The sequence below is a fragment of the Saccopteryx leptura genome, chromosome 5 (assembly GCF_036850995.1).
Source record: "Saccopteryx leptura isolate mSacLep1 chromosome 5, mSacLep1_pri_phased_curated, whole genome shotgun sequence".
NCBI classification, from domain to species: Eukaryota; Metazoa; Chordata; class Mammalia; order Chiroptera; family Emballonuridae; genus Saccopteryx; species Saccopteryx leptura.
The window spans coordinates 126,032,878-126,051,839 of NC_089507.1; positions in this window are offsets into that span (position 1 = coordinate 126,032,878).

An 18,962-nucleotide genomic window follows, 5' to 3' on the forward strand; every position below is an offset into this window, starting at 1 on the left:
AGCAGGAGTTTTACAAAAAGGAGAGGAAGTAATGTGCTGGGAGTGGCAATACAGAGGAAGAGGATGTTTAGGTGGGTCCTCTGTTTGAGAGGACTGCACAGACATGATATCCCCTTGGGACATTTATGGCTCAGTCATGGCAAGAAATTGAAATGGGTATTTGGAGAAGATAATAAAAATAGAGAAGAATTAGTTCATTTTAGATCAGAATTTTGAAGAGTACCTGGCAAAGTATCAGTGTGCAGTAGATGTTAAATACGTATTTATTGATTGAATTAATAAGTCAACCAACTAATGATAAACGTGGTAGAGAAACCTGTATTATCTCTAACATATAACCCAATTTGATTTGCATGTTACTGTAAAACAGGCTATTTGATTCAGATTGCTTCGGCCTCTGCTTTATTCATTTTAAAACTCCATTCAGGCATCAAGAATATCCTCAACTCTCAGTCGGAGGAACACTCTTTCTTGGAGTTCTTTGTTCCTGCATAAAGGGGGATTGTAAAAAAAAAAAAAAGATGCATTTCTTCCATATTATCTTGTAATTATTATCCTTAGAATGAGGTTCAATCTGAGTCTTATATTTCTGCCAAAATAAAAGTATCACATGCCTTTAATAAGTGCCTCATCTCAGAGCCTCCGTACTTACCATTTCTTCTTTTTAATTTTTTCTACTGATACCCTTAAACACATTTTAAAACTCATTTTAAACACATTTTAAGGTTGTATCTTAGTTTTCAGACTTAGTAATATACTTTGTTTTCCCAAATGTGACAGTATTTAGCATTTCTAAAGTCCTCTATAATAGCTGTAAATAGTTTAAAATTCACCAGTACAAGGTATTTTCCTGAGGGGGAAAATGACTACATGAGGTTAATGAATTCTGGCTTTAACTTGAGGTAACATCTCATCAAAATACTAATTAACTTAAACCAAACAAACAAACAAAGAACACCTCAGTTTATGTTAAGCCTTAATCAGAATCTTCTAAAGCCTAAATTTTATTTTTGCTACATACTGCCTTAACACTGTATTTTTAAAGCAAAGTGTGCATAGTTTCTAATGAAGACATTTATAATTTACCTTAATAAGTTTTAAACAGATTTATTGAGGTATAAATGACATACAATAAACTATACATATAAGCAGTTCCCAAGTTATGAACAAGATAGGTTCTGTAGGTTTGTTCTTAAATTAAATTTGTATGTAAGTTGGAACAGATACATTTACTTATTAAATGCAACTTAGATGTTTGTCTTAACACAGTATTTATGTTACCTTTCTGTGCACATAAATACTTAAATATTTTCAAATAGAACCTTAAACAATCTTGGATGATGCAGAAGATGAAGGACTTGTTGGAGAGAACGGGACTGGTGTTAGAAAGTCAGGGTTTGATTCTGCGACTGGAGTCAGTTTTTTTTTTTTTAATTTATTCATTTTAGAGAGGAGAGAGAGAGACAGAGAGAGAGTAAGGAGAGACAGAGAGAGAGAGAAGAGGGGGAGGAGCTGAAAGCATCAACTCCCATATGTGCCTTGACCAGGCAAGCCCAGGGTTTCGAACCGGCGACCTCAGCATTTCCAGGTCGACGCTTTATCCACTGCGCCACCACAGGTCAGGCCTGGAGTCAGTTTTTTGAAGTAGGCACCAAGGGAGGTTTGTACAGAGCTTTTCTTTGTCTCATAAATGGCCCTGTAGCATCTTGGACCTTTAGTAACTGTACGGTAAACTTTGGTGAACCTTTCTATGTCAGGATCTGGCTCCTCTAATCTTGCTATTCCTGCTTTAATGAGATGAAAAGCATCGACTAACTCCTTTGTAGAAAACTTTTTCAGTTCTGGAGTTTCTAGGTCCCTATTTTCTTCCCTAAATGCTGTTATTTGCTGCTCTAGTTCCATAAGGTTTTCACTGGTTAGTTCTTTGACATGGGAGAAACTCTATGATATTGTTTTCACTGATATTCAACTGCAATTGATTATCAACAACCCTTATGGTGCGCTGTTCATAAGTATGAATTTTATGTAAGTTAAATGTTTGTAACTTGGGGACTTATTATATTTAAAGTATACAATTAACAAGCAAATTTAACCTGAAGGAACCGCTGAGCTAAAGCCAGCCGTAATGTGTACAATTAGATACACAAGAAATTATCAAGATGAACTTAGCCATCACCTCAAAAAGTTTCTTTCTGTCTCTTTCTAACTTATCCTCTCCTCCCTGCATTCCAATCTTAGAAAACCATTGATCTGCTTTTTGTCATTACGGGTTAATTTTGCATTTCCTAGGATTTTATATAAATAGAATCATACAGTAGTAGAATCATACAGTAGGTACTCTTCTGTGGCTATTTTCAGTCAGCAAAATTATTTTGAGATTCATTCATGGTGCTGGATGTATCAATAGTTCATTCCGTTCCGTGCTGGGTGGTATTCCATTGTATGGATAGACTACAATTTATTTATCCATTTATTTGTTAATGGACATGTGAGTTGTTTCCAGTTTGGGTTATGACAAATAAAGCTGCTGTTAACATTCATGTACAAGTCTTTGTGTGAACATTTTCTTTCATTTATCTTGGGTAAATACCTAGGAAAAGAATTGCAGAATCTTATGGTATATAGTTCAACTTTTTAAGAAACTTTGAAACCATTTTCAAAAGTGATGGTAACATTCCCATCAGTATTAAGTAAATGTCTTTGGCAGAATTTAGTACTGTTAGTCTTTTTATTTTTAGCAATTCTGGGTGCACAGTGTTCTTTCCTGGAGATTTTATTTTGCATTTCCCTATTCACTAGTAATGTTGAGTATCTGGTCATGTGACTGTTTGTCACCCACATGTCTTCTTTGGTGAAGTGTCTATTTAAATCATTTTCATTTTTTATTAGGTTAACAACTTACTAAAAGTATTGTGCTTTGAAATATCTTTATGCATTCAGGATGTGATTTGTTCAACAGATACATAATTTACAAAATAATCTGTGGATTGTCTACAGAGTCTACAGATTAAAAGAGCAAGTTTCTTAATTTTAATGATGCCTAATTTCTCAATTTTTTATTTTATGAATTGTGCTTTTGGCATTATATCCAAGTAACTCTGCCTAACCTAAGGTCATAAAAATTTTCTCTTAGAATTTTTTTGAGGGGAGTTACATTATCAAGTCTATGATCCATTTGGAGATCATTTTTGTAGAGGTGTGAGGAACAGGTAAAAATTTTTGTTCATTTTTGATTTGCACATGGATAGCCAAATGTTGCAGCACAATTTATTCAAAAGATTATACTTTATTCAATGAAATGCTTTTGCACCTTTGTAAAAAATCATGGCTATATGTGTAGATTTATTTCTGGAGATTCTATTCTGCTGTATTGATCTACTTGCTTATTTGATGCCAATAACACTGTTTTGATCACCATAGCCTTATAATGAATATCTTTAAGATTTTAAAAATTAAATTTATTGATGACATTGATTAATGAAGTTATATAGGTTTCAAGTGTACAATTCTATATACTGCATCATTTGTACGTTGCATTGTGTTTAACACCCAAAGTCAAATCTCCTTCCATTATCACATATTTGACTCCCTTTACCCTTCACTATCGTTCCTCCACACCCCTTTTGTTTGTTTTTTGTCTTGTCTCTTCATTTGTTGTTTTCATTTTTATATTCTATATATGATTGAAACAATTTGGGTTTTGACTTTTTCCATCTAACTTATTTCATTTAGCATTCTAAAGTCCATTCACGTTGTCTCAAATGGTTGTGTTTTCTTATGACTGAGTAGTATTCCACTTTATATGTGTACCACATCTTTTTCAGAAGTGTGTTCTTTAATTTTTTTTAAAGATTTTATTTATTCATTTTAGAGAGGAAAGAGAGGGAGATAAAGGAAGGAGGAGTAGGAAGTATCAACTCCCATATATGCCTTCAACAGGCAAGCCCAGGGTTTTGAACCAGTGACCTCAGCATTCCAGGTTGATGCTTTATCCACTGCACCATCATGGGTCAGACGTTCTTTAATTTTAAAATATTTGGGGATTTTTCAGATATAGGTCTATATTGCTATTTTTAAAACAGCTTTATTGATATGTAATTTATATATAAATCATACCTATTTAAAATGTAAAATTAAATGTCTTTAACATATTCATAAAGTTGTATAACCATCCTCACAACCTAATTTTAGAACATTTTTATCACTCCTCAAAGAAACCTTGTATCATTAGCAGTCACCCCCTTTCCTCCCCTACCTCCTTTCCTACATCCTTAACCTAGAACAACCATTAATCTACATTCTTTCTCTCTAGATTTGCATATTTTGTATACTTCATATAAATGAAATATATGTGACCTTTGTGACTGGCTTCCTTCTCATAGCATAAAAAGAAAAAGTAAAGTAATGAAAGCAACACAGAATGTAAAGGGAATTGACCACTAGTGTCCTACCCATGTCTCCTTGGCCTTGCTCTCTCTACATCTCTCCTCTATGAACCTGTGATTTCTGTGAATACCTGTGACACTACTCGCAGTCTTTTTTTTTTTTTTTTTTTTTTAACCAAAGTAGTATGCTCAGCCCACAATCAGACCGAGTGAGAAGTGTTAGGGTGTATGTGTTAATGTTCCTAAGAAACAGCTTACAACCAGTGACAGACATGAGCTTGTGGATAAATACCCTCACTTCTTTGCCTGAGACACATTCTACAATGTCTCAAAGATTTCCCCAGTAGGTTTTAGCTCCCTGCCCACAGTGGTGACTTGCTAATAATGTTATTAGATTCTTTTTCTTTCATATCTTACTCCCCCACTCCTCTAATAGTGTTTCCTGGAATAGTCTCTCAAATAAATTACTTATACTTCTGAGTCTGCTTCTGTGGAATGCAAATCATGCCTCATAGTTTAGGAATAAATTGAAAGCCAAAACAACTCTACTACAAATCATTAAAAAATCAGAGTTTAGAAATTAAAAAAAGAAAGAGACAAATAAAGCACTTTAAAAAGAAGATATTTGGAGAACAAAGGCTAATTAGAATAAAGGTCATTGATGTCCTGGAATTAGAGACATCATCAAATGGATTAAAAATTATATTTATAAACCAATCAAAGAAAATTTTTCTGCTTAGAAGAAACTAATCTAGAAAATTTTGTTTCTAGGTAAAAAAAAAATTAATGTAGGAATAGTTACACTGAGATATATCTTGGTGGTTTTTGAATTTCACAGACAAAATTCTTTACCCACCTAGGTAAATATTAATTATTTACCAGAAAAGAAACATGGATAGCCTCAGACTTCTCTGAGAATTATTTAGTGTCTGCAAAGTGCTGAGTAAAAAAAAAAGGTGAGATCCAAAAATGTTTTTCTCAGTCAAGCTGACATTCAAATATAAAGGCAATCTCAATCATAAATGAACCCAGAACCCATGAACATTTTTGAAAAAATAAAAAAAATCACCCTGGCCGGTTGACTCAGTAATAGAGCATCAGCTGGTGTCTGTGGATATGTAGGGTTCAATTCCCGGTCAGGGCACACAGGAGAAGCGCCCATCTGCTTCTCCACCCCTTCCCCTCTTGCTTCTCTCTCTTGTTCTCTCTCTCTTCTCCTCCCTTCCTGCAGCCATGGCTCAATTAGAGAGAGTTGGCCCCAAGCACTTAGGATGGCTCCATGGCCTCCACCTTAAGTGCTAAAAATGGTTCCAGTTGCAACAGAGCAGTGGCCCCAGATGGGCAGAGCATCACCGCCTAGTGGTCTTACTAGTGGATCCCAGTCCAGGCGCATGCAGGAGTCTGACTCCGCCTCCCTCCTCTCACTAAAAAAAAAGAAAAGAAATACCAAAACCAATAAACCAAGAAGTAAAGAGAGAAACCAATGGTGAAAAGAACTCAATTAATTTAAATATAGATTAAGACTATGTAATTATGGAAAATGTGGTCACAGAATGTAAATATTATAAACCTTGACAATGTAAAAAATAGTAATAGGACCATAGAAACCAAGCATGAAGGGAAAAGAAGCAAGTGGGAAGGGAGTTTTTTTTGTGATCATTGCTTTAATATTCCTTTATAACTGAGACTCAACAGATGTCTGAAGTTGCTAAATCAAGAAATGGAGAGTTAATGATAGTAAATAAAACTATAATGATTGCACAGGAACAAGGCAGGGGTGCCCTCTTTCACCATTCTTATTCAACATAGTTCTGGAAATCCTAGCCACATAATCAGACAAGAAGAAGAAATAAAAGGCATCCAAATTAGAAAAGAAGAAGTAAAACTATCATTATTTGCTGATGACAGGATACTGTGCGTAGAAAACCCTAAAGTCTCAGTCAAAAACTACTAGACCTGATAAATGAATTCAGCAAGGTGGCAAGATATAAAGTTAATGTGCAGAAATCAGTGGCATTTTTATACACCAACAATAAACTTTAATAAAGAGAAATTAAGGAAACAATGCCCTTCACTATTGCAACAAAAAAATAGAGTACCTAGAAATAAATTTAACCAAGGAGGTAAAAGACTGGTGGTACTCAAAAAATTATAAGACATTAAAAAAAGAAATTAAAGAAAATACAAACAAGTGGAAGCATAAACCATGTTCATGGATAGAAAGAATTAACATCATTAAAATGTCTATACTACCCAAAGCAATCTATAAATTCAATGCAATGTGTATTAAAAGACCAATGGTATACTTCAAAGATATAGAACAAATGTTCCAAAACTTTGTATGGAAACAAAAAAGAACACGAATAGCCTCAGCAATCTTGAAAATGAAGAAAAAAGTGGAAGATATCATACTTTCTGATATCAAGTTATACTACAAGGCATTGTAATCAAAATAGCTTGGTACTGGCATAAGAACAGGCACATAGATCAATGGAATAGAACAGAGAAACCAGAAATAAACCCACACCTTTATGTCAATTAATATTTGACAAAGGAGGTAGAGCATATAATGTAAGAGTATACAATGGAGTAAAGACAGTCTCCTTAATAAAAGGTGTTGGGAAAATTAGACAAGTACTTGCAAAAAAAATGAAACTAGATCCAAAACTTACACCATTCACAAAAATAAACTCAAAATGGATAAAAGACTTAAATATAAGTCTTGAAACCATAAACATCTTGGAAGAAAACATAGGCAGTAAACTCTCCAATATCTCTCATAGTAATATTTTTGTCGATATATCTCCATGGGCAAGTGAAATACAGGACAAAATAAACAAATAGGACTATATCAAACTAAAAAGTTTTTGCACAGTGAAAGATACCATTAAAAATATAAAAAAACAACCCACATAATGGGAGAACATATTTGCCAACACATGTTATAAGGGGTTAGTAACCAAAATTTATAAAGAACTTAAACTCAACACCAGGAAGGTAAACAATCCAATTTAAAAATGGGCAAAGCAACTGAATAGAAACTTCTCCAAAGAGGACATACAGATGGCTAATAGGCATATGAAAACATGCTTAACATCACTAATCATCAGAGAAATGCAAATTAAAACCACAATGAGTTATCAACTCACACCTGTCAGAATGGTGCTCATTAACAAATCAACATACAATAAGTGCTGGCAAGGATGTGGAGAAAAGGGAACCCTCCTGCACTGCTGGTGGGAATGCAGACTGGTGCAGCCATTGCGGATATCAGCATGGAGATTCCTCAAAAAATTAAAAATGGAACTGCCTTTTGACCCAGCTATCCCACTTTTAGGAATATATCCTAAGAATACCAAATCACTAATTCACAAAAAAGATATGCACTTTCATGTTTATTGCAGCATTGTTTACAATAGCCAAGATCTGGAAACAGCGCAAGTGTCTGTCAGTGGATGAGTGGATTAAAAAGCTGTGGTACATATACACAATGGAATACTATGTGCCCATGAAAAAGAAGGAAATTTTACCTTTTGCGATGGCATGGATGGACCTGGAGACTATTATTCTAAGTGAAATAAGCCAGGCAAAAAAAGACAAATATCATATGATCTCACTTATATGTGGAATTTAATGAACCAAGTGAACTGAGGAATGGAAAAGAGGCAGAGGTGGGGTCACAGGGAGCAGAGCGAAAGCTGTCAGAGGGAAGGGGGATGACGGGATGGGATCACAGAAGGTGAAGGGATTAGTGAAATTATATACACATAACACAGAGATACAGATAACAGGACAGCAAATCCCAGAGGGAAGGGGGAATGGAGTTAAGGGGAGGGGGCAAAGGAGGTGTAATGGATGGCATGAAAATGGGGGATGAGGGTGTTATACTGATTGGGACACTTGAATCCATGTTAACACAATAAATTAAAATTAATAAAGAAAAACTAAAATGATTGCTTCAAACAAAACAAAACACAAAAAACAAATAATAAGCCTTCAAAATTATACAAAGAAACACATACACATACACACACCCTTGTAAAACCAAATATAGAAAAGACCATGTATATAATAATTGGTAGTAATATAAAACTTATAAAATATAATAATAAATATTAAACATATCTGTTGTGTGTGTGTGTGTGTATATATATATATATATATGTATAAATGAGAGTAAATTCACCTATTACAAAAAGCCACAGTATAGACAAGAAACTCAAAATCTAGTCATGCATTTAGAAGCTTGAAATACAGTAAATTGCAAAAAGGAGGTGATTCTTTGCTGGCTAGTGTGATAATTAAATTAAGAGAAAAAGTAAAAAAAGGACAAATACACAAAATTAGAAATAAAATAGGAAAATAACTATTAATATAAAAGAAATTAAAAGATCCTAACAAATACATTTGAAAATATGAGTGAAAAATATTGGCTAGAAACAAAGATATAACGTAATACACCATATCAACAAAACAAAGAACAAAACCCACATGATCTTATCAATAGACGCAGAAAAGGCTTTCGATAAAATACAACACAATTTTATGTTTAAGACTCTCAACAAAATGGGTATAGAAGGAAAATATCTCAACATGATAAAGGCCATATATGATAAACCATCAGCTAACATCATATTAAATGGCACTAAACTGAAGGCTTTCCCCCTTAAATCAGGAACAAGACAGGGTTGTCCACTCTCTCCACTCTTATTTAATGTGGTACTAGAGGTTCTAGCCAGAGCCATCAGACAAGACAAAGAAATAAAAGGCATCCATATTGGAAAAGAAGTAAAGGTATCACTTTTTGCAGATTATATGATCCTATACATCGAAAACCCCAAAGAATCCACAAAAAGACTACTAGAAACAATAAGCCAATACAGTAAGGTCGCAGGATACAAAATTAACATACAGAAGTCAATAGCCTTTCTATATGCCAACAATGAAACAATTGAGAACGAACTCAAAAGAATAATCCCCTTCACGAATGCAACAAAAAAAATAAAATACTTAGGAATAAACATAACAAAGAATGTAAAAGACTTATATAATGAAAACTATAAACCATTGTTAAGGGAAATTGAAAAAGATATCATGAGATGGAAGAATATACCTTGTTCTTGGCTAGGAAGAATAAATATAATCAAGATGGCTATATTACCCAAAGCAATATACAAATTTAATGCAATTCCCATCAAACTTCCAATGACGTTTTTTAAAGAAATAGAGCAAAAAATCAGATTTATATGGAACTATAAAAAACCCCGAATAGCCAAAGCAATCCTAAAGAAAAAGAATGAAGCTGGGGGCATTACAATACCTGACTTCAAACTCTATTATAGGGCCACAATAATCAAAACAGCGTGGTATTGGCAGAAAAATAGACACTCAGACCAATGGAACAGAATAGAAAGTCCAGAAATAAAACCACATATATATAGTCAAATAATTTTTGATAAAGGGGCCAACAACACACAATGGAGAAAAGAAAGCCTCTTCAATAAATGATGCTGGGAAAACTGGAAAGCCACATGCAAAAGAATGAAACTGGACTACAGTTTGTCCCCCTGTACAAAAATTAACTCAAAATGGATCAAAGATCTAAACATAAGACCTGAAACAATTAAGTACATAGAAGAAGACATAGGTACTCAACTCATGGACTTGGGTTTTAAAGAGCATTTCATGAATTTGACTCCACAGGCAAGAGAAGTGAAGGCAAAAATTAATGAATGGGACTACATCAGACGAAGAAGTTTTTGCTCAGCAAGAGAAACTGATAACAAAATAAACAGAAAGTCAACTAAATGGGAAATGATATTTTCAAACAACAGCTCAGATAAGGGCCTAATATCCAAAATATACAAAGAACTCATAAAACTCAACAACAAACAAACAAACAATCCAATAAAAAAATGGGAAGAGGATATGAACAGACACTTCTCCCAGGAAGAAATACAAATGGCCAACAGATATATGAAAAGATGCTCATCTTCTTTAGCTATTAGAGAAATGCAAATCAAAACTGCAATGAGATACCACCTCACACCTGTTCGATTAGCTATTATTAGCAAGACAGATAATAGCAAATGTTGGAGAGGCTGTGGAGAAAAAGGAACCCACATACACTGTTGGTGGGAATGTAAAGTAGTACAACCATTATGGAAGAAAGTATGGTGGTTCCTCAAAAAACTGAAAATAGAACTACCTTATGACCCAGCAATCCCTCTACTGGGTATATACCCCAAAAATTCAGAAACATTGATACGTAAAGACGCATGCAGCCCTATGTTTATTGCAGCATTGTTCACAGTGGCCAGGACATGGAAACAACCAAAAAGCCCGTCAATAGATGGCTGGATAAAGAAGATGTGGCACATATACACTATGGAATACTACTCAGCCATAAGAAATGATGACATCGGAACATTTACAGCAAAATGGTGGGATCTTGATAACATGATACGAAGCAAAATAAGTAAATCAGAAAAAACCAGGAACTGCATTATTCCATACATAGGTGGGACATAAAAGTGAAACTAAGAGACATTGATAAGAGTGTGGTGGTTATAGGGGGGAGGGGAGAATGGGAGAGGGAAAGGGGGAGGGGGAGGGGCACAAAGAAAACTAGATAGAAGGTGACAGAGGACAATCTGACTTTGGGTGATGGGTATGCAACATAATTGAACGACAAGATAACCTGGACTTGTTATCTTTGAATATATGTATCCTGATTTATTGATGTCACCCCATTAAAAAAATAAAATTATTATAAAAAAAAAAGAAACAAAGATAGTTAAATCTAAACAGACAAGTAACAGTGGAAGCAATTGAAAAAGTTATTGAAGAGCTTCCTTCTTAAAATCTCTAGGCCCACATGATTTACTATTAATTCTTTACAATATTTAAGTTGGTTAGAATTTAAATGGTGGCAAAACCCCAAAAAGGAAAATCTTTCAATTTGTATTTATGAAGAAAGTCTAACACTGACATAAAAACTGACAAGATAGGGCCACTCCATTTATCAATTTTTATGTAAAAATCCTAATAAAACAATGGCAGTTGTAGCTTAGCTCAGCAGTACTTTAAAAAATATACCAGTTGGATTCCTCCTTGGGCTTATTTTTAATTTGTACATATTTGTGAGTTTTCCAGTTTTCCTTTTGATATTGATTTCTAGTTTCATTTCACTGAAAAGAGACATTGCATGTTTTCTTTTTGAAAATATAACTTTATTTAGAAAATTAAATTTAATGGGGTAACATTAATTAATAAAGTATATAGGTCTAAGGTAAACCTCTCTATAGCATTTGAACCATTGAGTATGTTGTATACCCATCACACAAAGTCAAATTATTTTCCATTACTGTGTGTTTGTTCCTCTTTACTCTCCTCTCCCCCATCCTCTCCCCACAAAAGGTGCATTGCATGTTTTCAATCTTTTTAAATTTACTAAGACATTATGGCCTAACATATGGTCTGTCCTGGAGAGTGTTCCATGTCCCTTGAGAAAAACATGTATTCTGCTATTGTTGGGTAGAGTATATAGATAAATTATGTATCTATTCATCCATTCATTCACTTCTGCCCCATATCTTTTTATCTAGTTTACAATGGGACCTTTACATCTATTAAGCCCTTGGCCTGGAAAACTGCACCCCTAGATAATTATATGGCTGGTTTCACTTCACCACTCTGAGCTATGCTCAAATATAACCTCAGAGAAGTTTTCTCTGACCACAATATCTAAAACTGTACCATACCTCACCACATCCCCAGCTACTCTCTATCTTGTTTCCTGGTTTATTTTCTGCAGAGCACTTATCACAATCTGAAATTATATTATTTACTTAATACTTATTTATTCTCTGTTCTCTCCCAGTAGGATATAAGCTCAGTAAAAGCAGAGACTTCATCTTGTTCACAGTAAGAGCTTAATATTTGATTAGTGTATTTGTTAACATTTAGTAAGTATCGCCTGCTCTTCAAATTAGAACACTATTTTTACTTAAATAAATTTGTTTATATGGTGTTTCATGCCAGGAGTTTGGAGAGACTATTATCATGCCCTGTGTAATTTTTTTGTACTTTTTCCTTTTCTTTAGTTATTACTTTTTTTTTTTATTTTTTTTAAGTGAGAGAAGGGGAGATAGTGAGGCAGACTCCCACATGCACCCAGACTGGGATCTACCTCGCAAACCCCATCTAGGGCCAATGCTCAAATCAACTGAGCCTCAGTGCCTGGGACCAATGTGCAAACCACTCGAGCCACTGGCTGCCAGAGGGGAAGAAAGAGAAAATGAGAAGAGAATGGGGGGAGAAGCAGATGGTTGCTTCTCCTGTGTGCCCTGACTGGGAATCGAACCTGAGATGTCCATAGGCCAGGCTGATGCTCTATCCACTGAGCCACCAGCCAGAGCCAAGTTACTACTTCTTAACCTCATAAAAACTCTTTGTCCTTGGTTGTGTTGGGAATAGAAAGCTGGATCATCTAGATCAGTTTACATTATCTCCTTTACAATTTTACATGTTCTATGCAAATAATTTCACTGCTTGGAAATGACAACTCTTTCTCCCCAATTGTGTGCTTTTTAAATGTCATCTTTTAATAACCTATAAAGAAAACAAAATTATTTGCTGTTTTTAGTGTCTCCAACTCTCTTCAACATTTCTTTTCTTTCTTATATCAGTGTCTCTTTCTCTTTATCTTATTGTCCCTGAGTTGCTCATATTCTCTTGTGCTTTGAGTCTCAGATACAACAAAACATTGCTCTTCCTTCACTATCTTGTACTTCTTGTCTGTCTCTATTAACAACTTTATCTTTATACAATATTTTTTAAATCTATTTTAAAGTTAGATTAGTTTTTAAGAAGCACAAAAGTGAAAGAGGTTGTTTAATAGAATCTGTGGTCAAACCACTGTCTTCTTGTTCCTGTTTTCTGCCTGGGCACTTTGCTTTTTGTTGGTAATGGGAAAGTAATGGCTGTAAGGAGCAGATATGGTCCTTAAGTCCTGGAAAGAATAGAAAGAAACCTCTCCCATTTAAAATTGGGTGGGATTGTGCTCCACCCAATTTTTATCAAAATTTTTATGCCCCTTTTTTTTTTCTCTCTCTCTCTCTTTTTTAAAGTTTTTATTTATTGGTTTTAGTGAAAGAGGAAGGGATAGAAAGAAAGACAGGAACAGCGATCTGTTCCTGTATGTGCCCTGACTGGGAATCAAACCAGCAATGTCTGTGGTTCAGGACAACACTCTAACTGACCAAGATATCTGGCCAGGGCAAATCCTGCCCTTTTTGAAGCTCAGCTTTTTATTCTAGGAAACCTTCTCTTTTGCCTGCATCCTTTAAGAAGTTGTCATTCATATCACAAGCTCTAGTACATTCTAGTTTTTTAATTGTTTCATATTGTAGTGCTGTTTCCCCCTCCACTCTGAATAATGTAAGCTTCTTGAAGGCAAGATCGTGATTTATTTAGAAAACAAATACACAAGCAACTATTTAAATAGCACTGTGACTCTAGATTATATACCCTGTAGGATCAGACTTTAAAATGAGCTAGTATGCCCTGGCCAAATTGCGCAGAAGTTGCTTTTTCAATTCCCCATCAGGGCACATATAGGAACAGATTGATGTTAGTGTCTCTCTCTCTCTCTCTCCCTTCTTCTTTATTGCTAAAATCAATTAAAAATTTTTAAATAATAAAAAAATAAAATTATCTAGTGTGTGACTAGGGTGTTTAATCATTTAGGTACAATTTTAGTTTCCTGTATTTTATAAAAGATGAAAAAGGATCATTCTTTAAGAGACATTGTCATTTTATCCTTGTACATTTTAAGTTACCATTTTCTATTTACTTATTGATTGAATCTGTTTAATTAATGATTTTTAATAATGTGATAAGCGCCTAAGATCCCACTACCCAAAACAAAACCCAGAACCATACCCTACATCTAATGTCGGCTCTTCATCAGCCTGTTCCCTGCCTCTTCTCATCTTAGGACATAGAGAAGTAGGTATTGTTATCCATTGCAGATGAGGAATCTGAGACTTCCGGAGATTGAGTTTTTTAGATCGCCCGTAAATGTACCATCTAGGATCCAGACTTAGGTGTGTTAACTTTGACGCCTAGCCTCTCAATTGCTCATGTAGTCTCTCAATTGTTTATTTGCAGGATGGCAGAGAAGTGTTGTTCAATGAAATAAAGGAGAATAATCACCGAAGAAGGTAATGGTTCATCTCTAACTGTAACCTTGAGTTTTGCTTTGTTTTGTTTGTCTGTTTTTTTTTACCTAGCCCTTTCTAGGTTAGTTCATAGTTCAATTGTCCCAAGGCTGGACATACTACAGCTGGCTCAGGTTTCAAAAGCCACACCAAAAGGTGATATAATAAGGGCAGAATTATGTAAATTGATTTGGTTTGGAAGAGACACTTTTTCAAAATGATAATGTCAATAGAAAGGCTTTATTTGTATATTGTAGATTAAACTCTCTTTTGATCTTTAATTAATGGTCCTCTATGCCTTTTTCAAGAATGGTTTCTCCTCTAATCTACATAACACATTCTCAACTCTTCCAAGGGTAATACATACCAGTACCATTTTAGATGCTTAGGAGGAAACTTATTTCATTAATTACAATGGAGGTTTTAGGGTATTAGGAACTAATTCTACATCTAACACCAGTTAAGAAAGGCTGGTGTATTTGGGGGGAGATAAATATTAAATAAATATGTACACAAGTATTAAATTAAAATTGTGAAAAGACATCGTGAGAGACTTTGACCATAGGTAGATCCTTGCCAACTCTATGGTTAGAAAACAGAGCCTTTTATTCAAACAATTTTCCTGGTTAAAGTCTTTAACTTTTAAAATTTAATAGCAATTTTATGACTATACAAGTAATACTTTTTGTAGAAAACTTAAAAAAAAAAACTAGAAGATATAATGGAGAAAACCTATCACCTTAATCCCACACAGAAAATAAAGTCCTCCAGTATGTTTTCTATGCATCTACATACATTTAATATTTTGTAGTCAGTACTGTCATTCTCTCTTTTTATTATTTATTTAATTTATTAGGGTGAATTTAATAAAATTACATAGTTTTAAGATATACAATTCTATAGTACATCATCTGTATATTATATTGTGTGTTCATCGTGCCAAGTCAAGTCTCCTCTATCACCATTTATCCCCCCTTAACCGTCTTCTATTTTCCCCCAACTTCTTTCCCATGGTAATAACCATTCTGTTGTCTGTATCTATAAAGTTTTTTTTTCTTAATTCCTTCACTTTTTTCACCAAGGCTTTCTACACCTTCTGCTTGAAAAAGAAGAAGGAGAAGGAGAAGAAACAAACAGAAAAACGTAGTTATAAAAAAAAGGCAATAAATACATACCTTTCAATAATTACTTTAAATGTAAATGGCTTAAATGCCCCAATCAAAAGACCAAGGGTAGCCCTGACCAGTTACTCAGCAGTAGAACATCAGCCTGGCGTGTGGAAGTCCCGCGTTGAATTCCTGACCAGGTCACACAGGAGAAGCGCCCATCTGCTTTTCCACCTTTCCCCCTCTCCTTTCTCTCTGTCTTTCTCTTCCTCTCCTGCAGCCAAGGCTCCATTGGAGCAAAGTTGGCCCCAGGCACTGAGGATGGCTCTGTGGCCTCTGCCTCAGGCGCTATAATGGCTCTGGTTGCAATGGAGGAACAGCCCAGATGGGTAGAGCATCGCCCTCTAGTGGGCATGCTGGGTGGATCCCGGTCTGGTGCAGGTGGGAGTCTGTCTCTCTGCCTCCTTGCTTCTCACTTCAGAAATATACCAAAAGAAAAAAAACAGACAAAGGGTAGGTGAATGGATAAGAAATCAAGACCCATATATATGCTGTCTATAAAAGACTCATCTCAGAACAAAAGATACACACAGAATAAAAGTAAAGGAATAGGAAGAGATATTCCAAGCAAAAGGAAATGAAAGGAAAGAAAAACTGGAGTAGCAATATTTATATCTGCCAAAATAGATTAAAAAAAAAAGAAGACTATAATTAAAGACAAAGAAGGACACTACATATTGATTAAGGAATCAATTCAACAAGAGGATATAACCCTTGTTAATATTTATGCACATAACATAGGAGCATCTAAATATATAAATCAAATGCTGATGGACATTAAGGAGAAATCAAAAGTAATATGGTTGTAGGGTTGTAGTAGGGGACTTTAACACCCCATTGATATCAATGAGTAGATCTGCCAGACAAAATATCAACAAGGAAATGGCAGCCTTAAATGATGCATTAGATGAGATGGATTTAATTGATATCTTCCGAGCATTTCATCCCAAAGCAACAGTATATACATTCTTTTCAAGTGCACATGGAACATTTTCTAGGATAGATCACATGTTAGAACATTAAACAAGTCTCAATAAATTTAAGAAGATTGAAATTATATCACACCAAGTTATGCAGGTTAACTAACCTGTTACTAAACAATGAGTGGGTTAACAATGGGATCAAGGAAGAAATCAAAAGGTACTTCAAAACAAATTAGAATGACAGCACATCCACCCAAAATCTAAGGGACATAGTGAAAGCAGTCTTAAGAGTCAGATTCATAACATTACACATTTATCTCAAGAATAAGAAAAATCTCAAATAAATAATCTAACCTTACACTAATAGGAATTTAAAAAATAACAACAAAGAAAAACCCTCAAAGTGAGTAGAAGAAGAAATAGTAATGCTCAGAGTGGAAATAAACTACATAGAGTCTAAAAAAAAATACAAAAGATCAATGAAACCAGGAGCTGATTTTTTGAAAAGATAAACAAAATTGATAAATCTTTAACCAGACTCATCAAGAATAAAGAGGACCCAAGTAAATAAAATCAGAAATGAAAGAGAACTGACAGCTGACCTCACAGAAAAACAAAGGATTATGTGAAAATACCAAGAACAATTATATACCAACAAATTGAATGTAGGTAGACCGCAGAGCACATTCCTAGCAGCTGTGGCTAATGCAATGCTGCGAGAACACTCCAGCACCTGAAACCCTCCTAAGCACACCCAGGAGCTCGCTCGCCCACTGTACGGAAGTAACTCAGAGCCAACCAGGCAGCTCCCTGACCTTTTCAGCCATTGTGTATATGTCTAGTTTGATTTTGTTCATCAGCATTTTGTAGTTTGCCTCATATAGATGTTGTACATATTTTGTTAGATTTATACCAAAATATTTCACGTTTTTGTTGTGAATATAAATGGTATTGGATTTTTAATGTCAAATTACAATTGTTCATTGCTGGTATATATATAGAGATTTACATTTGTATATAAACCTTGTATCCTACAACTTTGCTACAATCACTTATTTGTTCTATGAAATTTTTGTTGTTGTTGAATCAGGGGTTTTCTACATAGATAATCATATCATCTGCAAACAAACATAGTGTTCAATCTTCTTTCCCAATATGCATATCTTTTATTTTCTTTCCATGTCTTACTACATTCACTAGAACTTCCAGTACAATTTTGAAAGGGAGTGGTAAAACGGGATATTCTTATTTTTGTTGTTAGTGGAAAACCTTCTAGTTTTTATATCATTACGTATGATGTTCCTTGGCAGTTTTTTATACATCTTCTTTATCAATTTGGGAAATCCTCTATTCTTATTTTACTCAGAGTTTTTATCATGAATGGATGTTAGAGTTCAACAGATGCTTTCTCTGCATCTATAAATATGATAGTGTGAATTTTAGTTGATGTGATGGATTACATTCATTGATTTTCAAACACTGAAGCAGCTTTGCATACCTGTGATAAATCCTACTTGGTTGTAATACGTAAAAAAATTTTTTACACATGGTTATAATTTTTTTTTTTTTTTTTTTTAGAGTTCCACCTATTCCTTTTATTTATATACCATTATATTGTGGTCATTTCTTTCCATTGTTATGTATATATATATATTTTTTTTAATGAATTTTTATTAATGGTAATGGGATGACATTAATAAATCAGGGTACATATATTCAAAGAAAACATGTCTAGGTTATTTTGTCATTAGATTATGTTGCATACCCCTCGCCCAAAGTCAGATTGTCCTTCGCCATCCTCTATCTAGTTCTCTGTGCCCCTCCCCCTCCTCCTAACTCTCCCCCTGTCCTCCCTCCCCCCACCCCTGGTAACCACCACACTCTTGTCCATGTCTCTTAGTCTCATTTTTATGTTCCACCAATGTATGGAATCATGTAGTTCTTGTTTTTTTCTGATTTACTTATTTCACTCCTTATAATGTTATCAAGATCCCACCATTTTGCTGTAAATGATCTGATGTCATCATTTCTTATGGCTGAGTAGTATTCCATAGTGTATATGTGCCACATCTTCTTTATCCAGTCTTCTATTGAAGGGCGTTTTGGTTGTTTCCATGTCTTGGCCACTGTGAACAGTGCTGCAATGAACATGGGGCTACATGTGTCTTCACGTATCAATGTTTCTGAGGTTTTGGGGTATATACCCAGTAGAGGAATTGCTGGGTCATAAGGTAGTTCTATTTGCAGTTTTTTGAGGAACCACCA